This window comes from Poecile atricapillus, chromosome 3 (genome assembly GCF_030490865.1).
Source record: "Poecile atricapillus isolate bPoeAtr1 chromosome 3, bPoeAtr1.hap1, whole genome shotgun sequence".
NCBI classification, from domain to species: domain Eukaryota; kingdom Metazoa; phylum Chordata; class Aves; order Passeriformes; family Paridae; genus Poecile; species Poecile atricapillus.
The window spans coordinates 3,694,528-3,699,821 of NC_081251.1; the positions used below are offsets into that span (position 1 = coordinate 3,694,528).

Genomic DNA, 5,294 nt, shown 5'->3' on the forward strand with positions numbered 1-5,294 from the left:
GGCGGGGGTGGCAGCCACAGCAGGGTCCCCTGCGAGCGGCTCACGGTCCCTCTGTGCCGCCCCTCTGTCCCTTCCAGCCGTGTTCCCGTGGGGTTTCCTTGCGCTGGGGTGTCCTGAGACGTGTCCGTGGGCACGGGGGTGCAGGGGGGGCCCAGAGCGGGGACCCCGAGGCTCCTCGGAGAGAAGGGTCCAGGATCTGTCCCTCAGGAGGGCGGGGGGCTCTTCCTTCCCCCCGCGCAGCTCCAGCAGGGGTTCCCCTCGGGATTTCCCCCCTTTTTCCGGACCAGGGAGGGCTGGAGGGGCAGAGCTGAGGGCAGCGCCCCCCGTCCATCCCCAGACCCCCAGACGGGTGGGAAGGGGGCGGGAGGAGGCGATGCCGCCCCGAGACATCTCCTGGCTCGCAGGGAGCCTCGTCCCGCACTCCCGGCCATCCCCCACACCCAAAACACCCCGGTCCTGCCGCGCAGCCCCAAAAATCGGGGCTTGGGACCCCCCCATTATCCTCCACAGTTGCACCGGCTGCTCTAACACAGTCTGGAGATACCCATAGATAGTCACCTATAGATAAACACCTATAGATAGACACCTATAGCTGATCCATCCCGCACAACCCAAGGCACCGGATTTTTTTGGAGCCGATTTCTCCCCTCTCCGCCGTCCCGGGGTGGCCAATCCCCTCCCACAGTCTGTAACTCTCAGTTTCCCCCCAGCCCCCTCCTCCAGACCCTTCCCGGCTGCAGCCAAAGCAAGGGATAAATAAAAAAATTAAGGTAATACTAATAAAAACCCCAAATACTCCCAAGTGTCCAATACGCAGCAGCCGCCGGCCGCTTTTATTCCTTTTGCCCTCCTAAAATCACATTTGCCCCGCTGATTTTTCCCCTTATTTTTAACCATTTTTCTTCGTGACTTTTTAAAAATTCAATTTTTAGCGCAGATAGAAATTTAAATTAACTTTCTCCCCTCTTCCCCTCCGTCCCCCCCGTCACTAGTTTCTAAAGTGTTTTGGGGTTTTTTTGGGGGTGAGGTTTGGTTGTTTTTTGGGTTTTTTTTTTTTTTTTTTTCCCATGCATCAACACCCGGAGCTTTAACTCTAAAACCACCGCGGAACTAAGTTAGATACAGGGGGAAAAAAAATTAAAAAAAAAAAACCCACAAAAAAAGCCCTAAAAATAGGCATATTTTCGTATCGACTTTTTTCCTGCCTGGGGCAGAACTATAGGCTGGAAAGGAGAGAGGCAAGGCCAAAGTTTGTTCCCCTGGGTTATTTTCACACAGATTTCGTTAATCGCAAGGAAAAAAAAAAGTCTCCACAGCGTGCAGAACAGAGTTTTAGGTTTGGTTTGGGTTTTTTGTTGGTTTTTTTTGCCGCTGCGCTTTGCTGTGTCCCGTCTGCTTTTTCCGGGAGAAATTGTGTCCTAAATCCATCCTCTCCCTGCCGGCTCTTGGGTCTCGCCGGGCTCGGTGCGGCTCCTCAGCTCCCCGATTTTCGGGATGCGCGTCCCTGCCATCCCCGGCCCCACCGGCCGATAATTCCCTGCAGAAAGAGCTGGATCCGGCCACTCTCACGCCAAACAATCCACGGGAATCATCGCTTTTGTACCTTTTTTTCCTGGAAGTAGCAAAGCCAAAACAGGTCCTTGAAATCTTCTCTGCTCCTGGGTTTAATAAATATAAATTGTTTTTGTTTGGTTGTTTTGTTTTGGTTTTTTTTCCTTATTTTTTTTTAAAATTATTTTTCTATTTTTTATTTTACCAAGGAAAAAGCCGTTTTTCTGCAAGAATACAACGAATCTTTAGAGAAACGCTGCTTTGGGAGAGAAAACCATCAATGACTTTGCAAAGGAAGAAAAGATGAATGTCCCGAACCCCGCACATCTGGATAAGCAGCTGTTTCGGAGGAGGGAATATAAAAAGAGACAACGATATATTTAATTCCCTTTTCTTTCCCTGTGTGCTGCCCCGTGCTCATCAGCACATTTTCTATATACACATGTATTTATATATATATTGTTAAATTACATATTTACATGTTTAGATATTATATAGGAGTTATTAAACATTATGGTTTATATATCTATTTTTATATATTTCATAATTTACATACAAAAACAATACCACAGGGCGTTATAAATTATAAACAATAAATTATTTCGGTATGACAGTACAGAACAAACATCTATGTTTGCATGTAACACATTCCTGTGAATCAAAACATACATTAAATCCCATCTATACTTAATTTTTGTATCGATCTGTATAAAACTGCACACTTTTTATAAATTACATCTTTTCCCCCGTGTGCTGAAAGTACAAATACGCACAAAGACACCCTTGCTGATGTTTATTTGTTATGCATTTCTGTGATTATAATTTTATTTCTATACGGGGCTATAATTATTTTAATCCCGATGATTTGGGTTATCTCCAACTGCGTTTTCCCACTTTTGGGGGTTTTGGGAGCCCCTGTGCCCCCTGGGTATTCCAGAATAACGTGAGGGCAGAGGATGAGGGGATCCCACATTCCCGGGGCTTCATTCCTAACCCTGGACCACTCTCCAAGTGCTCTCCTCACCTTCCATCCCCCTTCAATAAATCGCTTTCCCAATCCCCTCTTCCCCCCCACCCCGCCTTTTTCATACAGAGATTTGAAATTTTAATTTAAAATTTTTATTTCCAAGCACGAAAAATCCGCTGGCATCACCCCCCGCCCCCCGACTTAGGGTAGGACCCCCAAATTTCCACGGGAAATTCCAGAGTATGGGAAATATTAATGGTGCGAGGGTTATTCCCGGGAAACAGGGCAGTGGAACCCCCCCGATGTCTGGAGAGACCCCAGGGTGAAATGAGCCCTTAGGAGAGGGGGGCTGTGGATGGGGGGCTGAACCCCAAGTGGGATTGGGACCCCAAATTGCAGAGGGTGCAGCACCCCCGCTGCGCTTCATCATTAACCCTTAAACCCATCCGAGCATGGAGGGGCAGGAAACTGGTGTCCAGTTTGGGGAGAGCACCCCCAGACTGGCTGGGACAGAGGGGGGACCAGCTGCCACCTCCTCACTCCGTATTTGGGATCACGATTTGGGGCAGAAACACGGAAAAATCTCCCCTCTGCAGTAGCGCCAACGAAAGGGGTTGACTCCAACGGGATCGGGGGATTGGAGGGTGTCTGTACCGCTCAGAAAATCCCTGATTTTTTTCTGGGAGCCGGGAACGGGCATCCCTGGGCTGCGCAGCTGGTGGGGCTGGTTTGATTTAATTATTTTATTTTATTCTTTTTTTTTTTTCCCCTTTTTTTCCCCCCTTTCCTCTTCTCCACAGCCCTGAAACCTGGCGCCCGGCTGATGGTGCAAGAGATACCGGCCACCCCCTTCACCCCCCCCCCCGCTTCCCTCCCATCGCCGCCCACTTCCACGTGATGTGGGAAAACCAGTCAGCGAGTGGGACTGGGCAGACTGGGGAGCCGGGAGGGGGGCAGCGCTGCCCCTATTCCCCCCCAAAGGAAGCAGGAGCCGGGCATCTCTGAGCCCTCTGCCTTCCCCACAGACGGGGGGGGGTCCCTGCCCCACGGCCTCGCCCCCCTCCACCCCTGTGCCCCCCAGCACTGAAGGTGGGTAGCGCTTCTCCGTCCCCTCGCTCCTCTTCCTCGCCGGGACCCCAGCGAGCCCCTTCCTAGAGGCCTCCCCAAAAGCTTCCTCCTATTGTCTCCTCGGGCTTGAAAAGTGACTGGATTTTGCTTTTTTTTATTTTTTTTTGGTTGATATTTTTATTATCACCACTACTATTTGCAGGGCAAGAGGGGAACTCGCTCCTTGTTCCCCTCTCCGTGAGTCCTGCTCCTCTTTAGGGAATCCTGTGGAAAAGCTCCGTCCTAGGCCGGTTACACACCAACCATTCCCGGGGGGTCGGGGGGACACAGACCTCCCTTAAAGCCCCTTCTTCCCGGCTCGCTTCCATCCTTACCCTTTCCGAACGCTGCCTCCGGCTTCTCTCCCCTTGCCCGGCCGCCCATGGTCTCCCGCTGTCCTCCCAGGGTATCAGTCCTTATCTGCTGGTTATCTCTTCTGCTGCTAAATTCAGCCCAGCCGAGGGGTTCAGCCGGGGGAATCTGCTGGTGAAACCTAAAGCAGTCCCAAGAGTTCTCTCTCCGGCCATAATTCCCCACTCCGTGCTCCATCCAGCCCTTCTCCTGGCGTGAGGTGGTTTTCATGGAATCCTACAGCTCCAGAATGGGTTGGGTTGGAAAAGACCTAAAGGCCCATCCAGTCCTGACCCTCCTGCCGTGGGCAGGGACATCTTCCACCAGACCGGGCTGTCCCAAGCCTTGTCCGAGAGGCTGCTTCCATGATTTACAGAGAAAACAGCACCTCAACTCATCTCCGCCCCTTCCCGGACCCTCCTTGGGGAAGGGGTTTCACCCTGACCCCTTTCCACAAGCGGGTTTTGGGGTCTTGCCATTGCGAGCCACCCGCAAGGCCCCAGTGGCATCCCAAGGCCCAAACCCACCCCAAATTCCCCCAAATTTCCCCAAGTTCGAAACCAACCCAACATGAAGTAAAGCATCCCTTTCCCCCAACATTTGCCACGACTCTGGGGCATCCCTCCCCATCCAGACCGACGGCATTCCCAGTCCCCAGTGGGTCACCCCACTGTGCTTCCAGCTTCTCCCGGTTCCCCACACGGGAAAAACGGGGGAGAGCGATAAAAAACCACCCGGGAGGGGGAGTTTTGTGGGCGCTGCTTGGGGTCTGCTCCCACTTTGGGCAGCATTAACGGGGCTGCAGTGGGTAATGCCTCCCCTCTCCTTTAAGCCCCCTCGGTCACGGTTTTAGGGGGTGCAGACACTCGTGGGGAAGGCGCGGGGTGGGAGGGTCGAGCCATCCTTCCTCCTTTCCCTCTTTCCCCTCTACTTTTCCTTAATTTAACTCCCCCCTCACCCCAACCCTCCTCAGCCGCCTCCCGCCGCCCACATCAAACGCCGGCCCCGGGGGCCATTAACAACTTAAAGCACCGATCCTACCTGCGGGACAAAGGTTTTTGCTCCGGGCCAGAGGAGAGAGCATCGCTGTCTCTCACCTTCCCGGCTGTGTCCCCCCCTCCTGTCACCTTCCCCCCCTTCTCTAACCTCCTTATCTCCCCGCCCGGGGGGGTCCCGGCCCGGCTGCCGCCGCATCCCGCATCCCGGCAGCATCTCCCCCTGCTCCCCCGAGGGGTGCTGGAAGGGGCGGGCGGGGGGGAGGGAGGAGGAGACTGAGCGAGGGTTTTAAACAGCCCAGCCTCATGGTGGAGGGCGGGGG

At 53.3% G+C, this 5,294-nt stretch overlaps 1 long non-coding RNA gene across 4 annotated transcripts; it reads right to left on the reverse strand.

Annotated features, from left to right (window-relative positions):
* Positions 1–786: 786 nt before the first annotated feature.
* LOC131578215 (uncharacterized) lies at positions 787–5,217 on the reverse strand. Of its 4 annotated transcripts, none has more exons than XR_009277412.1 (3): positions 5,018–5,217; positions 3,961–4,333; positions 787–1,612 (listed from the first exon to the last, which is right to left on the reverse strand). It is a non-coding gene; the product is annotated as an uncharacterized LOC131578215 (long non-coding RNA). The 4 variants fall into 4 exon arrangements; XR_009277413.1 differs by having other exon boundaries at positions 3,961–4,336; XR_009277414.1 differs by having other exon boundaries at positions 5,123–5,181.
* Between the last annotated feature and the right edge of the window lie 77 nt (positions 5,218–5,294).